Below are 6000 nucleotides of genomic sequence, written 5' to 3' on the forward strand. Positions count from 1 at the left end.
GGAAGGAAGTTGCACCACTTTGTCTGGGTTCTCAAATACCAAAGGTCTTATATTTATTAATCCTTTTGTATGTTCCTCCTTGTTCAGGATCAGTTCATGACTCGAGCGGATTGTCACGTCCTTGCAAACTGCTTCTAACTATGGAAAAGAGATTTGTTATTTCCTCATCTGATAAGTAGACATTGAAGAAATGGTATGCTGCTAATCTCTAAGCCAGAGATAGGAATTAGATACAAATGTGTTACTGGAAAATAAAACAGAACTGGGTCCCTTGGGACAGAAATGTGTTGATGAAATAATGTTAATCCAAATATAGCCACTGTTTTAGCAGGTAACAAACAGATCCTATGCTAAAATAATGTCTGTTCCAGGTAATTCTAGTCAGTCTCTCAAAGCAATGGATCTGCTTTGCAAATGAAAAAAATGTGGACCTAAATATTGAAACAGTAAGGGCTGTTTTTCTTCTCCATTTCAAAATTGGCACAGCAGAGCCTATATAGTTTTGAAAGGGGCGTGGCTCCTTCATCTGCTTGTTAATATACAGAGCAGAATCAGTGCTTTCTCCAGCTGCATGACTCTTGAAAGAAACTTGGTTGCACTTGTTCCCTTGTTGGAAAAAAATGAGATGTTGATCAAGTGCAAATGTAGTTACTTTGCTTTAACTGTACTTTTTGCTTAAAAAATTAAGATTTTTCCCATGTTGATACTCATTAGAAAAAAAAAATCAAAACTTGAAAAAAATACTTTAAGGATTAAGCTATAAGATTGTTTTCAGAAAAAAAAAATAATTAGAATAATAATTGGAACTTATTTTTAGAGAAAGTAATTTTCATAGCACTTTAAAGTGAACTAAAATACCTGCCTGTAAGTACAATGTTTAAGCAAAAGGTATTTGGTCTCTTTGTAATTAATTTTGTGGCCTTCTAAATGAAAAGTCTCACTGTGTGTGCCCTAGTTATTTGTGGTTTAGAAAACTGATCTGCTTTGCAAGCTAAGATTATTCTGAAACAGAGCGAAGTATGAGAGACCTGGTCTTGTAGTTTTGGCTACTATCATGTATAATTGAAACATACTGTATAACAGCTAAATCTTTTTGTGATTTAAAAACTTCATTTAACTGCATAAAGAATGAATGTGGTCCAGGAATAGTTTCTCGTGTTCGTGTCCATTGCCAGTGTTTTACTACTGAGGGAAATTCTGGCAATTGTAAACAACTGGATAACTCATCAGAACCTCAAACGTAAATGTATCTCAAATAATTTTTGCATCTAGTCTAATGCATTCACTCTTTATGTTACAAGCTCTTCCATAATAATCTATTTTTTTATTTAGTGGGATAGACAATGAAAGAATGTCTTGAAATATCTAAAATGAAACATTGAATGAGAAAAGAGGAGAGAGTTTTAAAGTGTCAATGCAATATTATAGATTGTGTTCCAGGTCACAGAGGAAAAGACTACTTTGGTTATGATACCAAAATATTTCTCTTCCACATCTGTAATCACTTATTATTTCACTCTTAGAAGCTTAAAATATCCTGAGAAGTTAATTTCAACCTCTTAATAAAGGCTACTTGGCAAACATAATGTTATTCCATCTATGGAATCTATAGATCTATATATCGGAATGATTGTTGAGCTGCAAGTTTTATTTTCACATGTCCTGGATATCAGAAATGATAGGACTAAGTAAATTGTCAGAGGTTTGAATTTACAAGCTTACTGAAGCTTTTAAGTGCCTGATGAATGTTTAAGAGCAGAGGAAACCCTGCTGAATTCAAGTGGAGACACATTTTTGTCAAACAGCACACCTTTTAGTTTTACTACACTCAATGCTAGTTTAGAAATGCTGTAACTATGTGATGCAAAGCAGTGAAATCATGTGAAGTTGCTCTTCTAATTTGTTTTATGAATAAATTTTGAATGAGCAATTTATCCTAGCAGATTCTGTGATGTACTGTTTCCTCCTCCATAAAGCGTAAAAACTGTAATAAATATCAGATTGTAAGTTCTGGCTCAAGCAAAAGTGATTTGCTTACACTTCATCAAGAGGAAATTTCAACTTCTAGGTGATCCAGTAGTACACAAATCTAATAATAATGAAAATTGAACTACAACTTCTACACTTTCTTGGATTGAAGCCAGAATGTACAGTACCTTACAGGTGCAAGCTTAGCTGTAGCCAACTGTTTTTATCATATTGTAAGTAATATTTTTATTTGATGTTCAGTTTCAACGTTATTGTGAATTGCTAAGCTATGTGTATGCCATAATGCAATACATTTAGTAAGTTGAAATGAATGTTTCATCACAACACAAGAACCAAATGACACCTGGCATGGCATTATGATTTACCCCAAAACCATGGCGGGAGAATTTTGCCAGGAAGTACCTGTAACCAAAATCCATGATACTGCCAGGTGACCTGTTTTCTTCACAAGGAAAGATGGGAATTTTCAGTAAGACACAGCTAAATGAAACATGTAAGCAAGGAAGAATCTATTATTGAACACAAACTAATATTAAGCTGAAGTCAAGTTTTCACTGTGCTTATTCTTGAAGTTTCAGATTGCATAAAAAGGGAAGGTATTTGTCAACTGGCATTTTCTAAGATGTGTCCTGGAAGAGTGTGTACTTTTTGCTCCAAGGTTAAATTAGCACCTTATGCAAACAGCAGGGGCAGCTTTGAAAGTGAAATCCTTTGCTATTTCCCGCTGAAGTCATCAATGCTGTTGAGCTTTATAAATAGTTGAAGTTTACACCAAATTTAAAGCTAATCATTTCCTCTTGCAAAGATTTAACTGTACCTTGGGGAAAAGCTGCTTCCCTTTGAGATCAAAAGGGAATTACTCCTACGGAGAATAGCTGTATATAATATAAACTTCTCTGCCGGCTGTAGCACCCACGCTCACCTATAGAAAAGCAAACAGATCTAGTGAGTTTTCTCTACAGACCAAAATGATGTGAAAGTAATTTTACAATAATGACATTTCCCAGCTACCCGTAACACTTTTCTGTTTCATGTTTAACATTCAGCTGAAAGTACTCTGTTGTTCCCTGAACTCCGGTTGTCCTCTGCACTTACAGTGGGATTGAGGGTAAAAACAGTCTAGTTCTGCAACCTTGGTCAGGATGTGAAGATCTTAGGGAAGAGCTGTTTTAACTTAATCTTTGTTTCTGCTTAACAAAGAAGATATGACACTCTACTCGCTGCTGATTTTTATGATGTTTCTTTTCTCCATCTTCCTCTTTACTTCTGTGACCTGCTTGAGCTCAACTGGGTTTTACTACTTTTAATAAATTCCAACTTTGGAGATGGAATTAACTTTTCAATTGGAAACTTCTTTTGCAGTAGATGAGGGAAAGCCCACAGCTAGCTAAAAATCAGGTATTTTTTTTTTTTAAAAAAATACCACTTCAACAGCAATAAATGTTCTAAATAAACATATTTAAACTGCTTGGTCCATGAGAGTATAAATGTTTGTTGTCTTCCAAATCATTCCTGACAAAGGAATCTTTTAAAATGCTGGCTAAAGGCAAGAAATGGTGATTTAAATAGTTTTCAGTGTAAATTAAATAAAAAGTTAATCTGTGTAAACAGAAATACTTAGGACAGTCCATTGCATAACTTGTGAGTGTTAAGAGGCTGCTAGCTGTAAGCTGGGGGGCTACAATGAGGAACAGTCCAGGGAAACGGTGCGGTCGAGAGGATTTTTTTCTGTTGAATAGCTGCTGGACCTCAAGGTTGGTAATGGAGGAGGGGGAAAAAAGATGAGCCTAAGGGTCGAAGATGCACTTTGTGCTCTTCAGGAGAGAGAAAAGAAGCAGATGGAGCAAGAATGCAAAGGCCCTGTCCACCCTGTGTTGTGGACCTGGCTTTGCTGCTGGAAAGCCTGTTTAGTCGAACGCAGCTGCTGTAGTATATATACAGTGTATGTTTTAGTACTTCTCCAGGTCGCTGTAATTAAAATGGTCGGGCTGCTGGTGAAGCAGAATGAGTGCACGTTCTTCTTCCTCCCCATTAGTCTTCCTCCCCGACACATGTTCTCTGGTTGCTGAGCAATGCCACTCTTCCCATCTTTGTTATTGGCGCAGACTTTGATGTCAAGTGCCTGCTGGTCCTGCTTTGTCTGCCTCTGCTACGGATGAAATGTCATAGCTCCTGGCAGAGGGCTTGTCACCTGGCTGAGGGAAAGGGCATCCGTTTGCAGCTCCCGCCTCTCCTCCTCTGCTGGGAAATGTTTGCGGCAGGGCACAACCCTGGCAGCTGACTAGAGGGAGGCAGATCTCCCTCATCTTAACTGTTACATCAACTCATGAAGCCTCATTTCCTCCCAGTGTGGGACTTGAATTTAGAGGCTGGTGCCTGCTACGATGTAAGTTCATGCTGCAGTCTTTTCCACTGTGGAGAGGAGGTTTTGTTACTTATTCCTACAAATTCCTTCATGAAACTTGCATTAGCTTTGCATCTTTGAACGCTTTACCCTTTTAGATTCAGGTAAATCTGATAAAGAGTTAAAAAATTATGAGAAAGTCTGATCCTATAAGCCTTATTTTCCTTTAGGCTGAAACACAGCAACAGAAGACCATTTCGGGCCGAGCTGGAAGAAGAACTCAGATCTTGTTTTGTGACAGATCCCAATTTCATCTGCTTTGCATTTCAGAAAAATAATTTGACTCTCAGTCCTCAGCTCTGAAATAGCTGTGCCTGTCATTATGTTGGTGTCATGACTGTAAGGCAGCTTTCAGTTGATGATTCACCAAAACCCGGTATTTGTCATGTACCCCCTGAAAATCCGAGATGGCCCAGCTCAGGAAGAAATTGCATGTTATTCTTTAGGTTGTGTGTGCAGGGCCTGTGTAGTAGTGTCTGTGGTGGTCTGAAGAGACTGTATGGACATCCTGTATTTAGAGCTTGCTGGTGATGCTATGAGGGAAAACCACACGCATAGGATCGTACAGTTAAATGGAATGATGATGCCTGTGTGCAATTTGGCTTCATGTTGGGCTGCCAAGTTTAATTATCGCATTTCTTAAGATTTTGTGCCTGTGTTTCATAATTCTGCAATGCTGTATGTCATTAATAGTTTTACTTATTCAAAGTGTTATCTTTTAAAAAATTAATATTTAAAGAAAGCAAACTGTCCCTTACCACACACTAAAACTGAGGAAAATGTGGAGATGGGGTTGTTCTAGAACATGGGCTAATACTTTTTATTTCCAGTCCCATCTTCTCGTGCTTATGGAAAGTCCTTCCTGACCAAGCAACATCCCCAGAGAGCAAGACGTGTTCTCTGCCTGACATGTTACTTTGTGCTGAAACTGTCTTCCCTGTGAGGAGAACCAAGAAGAAAATACAGGAAGAATGAAGTAATTGCAGAGCGTTAAAATGAACAGGCTGTGTGCGCCATTGCTTTCTTGCTTTCCGAGGCAGTAGTGGCACTGTTTTCGTCCAGAAAAGGAAGACCGCCCTAGCAAAGGGAATTCCCATTCACATATTCTTACGTCAGGGCTGAGCTACTTTGGGATCTCACTTCAGAGTGTAACAGGAGAGCGAAGCAGCCGGCAGCAGCCAGCTCTGAGGAACAAAACTGCTCGGGAAAGGGGCGGATTCTTTCCAGGCGCGAAAGAGAAGCAGGATCACAGGTTCCAGTGATTTGACTTCTGTTCTTGGTAGCAAGGCAGCTGGTTGTTACTTTTGTGTTGCTAATGGGTATCACTGAAGGCTTATGTGAAGAAACAGAGACACTATGTTCAGGAAAGTGTGTCTATATTCTTCTGTCATTTTAAACATCTAAGGAAATGTGTGTCACAGTCCTGTATTACAAGGGTACAGAAGTGCCTTTACAACTGCCTCATAGTGCCCTGGTGAAGTTTTATTATGTGTATTTTACAGATACGGACTTAAAGTCAGCTTTGGAAATTTCCAGTAGCTGAGAACTGTGTTCAGACTGTACAAGACCTGTGCTGTTATAGTCGGTGACTAGATCTATAATAAACA

The sequence above is a fragment of the Chlamydotis macqueenii genome, chromosome 2 (genome assembly GCF_036417535.1).
Source record: "Chlamydotis macqueenii isolate bChlMac1 chromosome 2, bChlMac1.mat, whole genome shotgun sequence".
NCBI lineage: Eukaryota > Metazoa > Chordata > Aves > Otidiformes > Otididae > Chlamydotis > Chlamydotis macqueenii.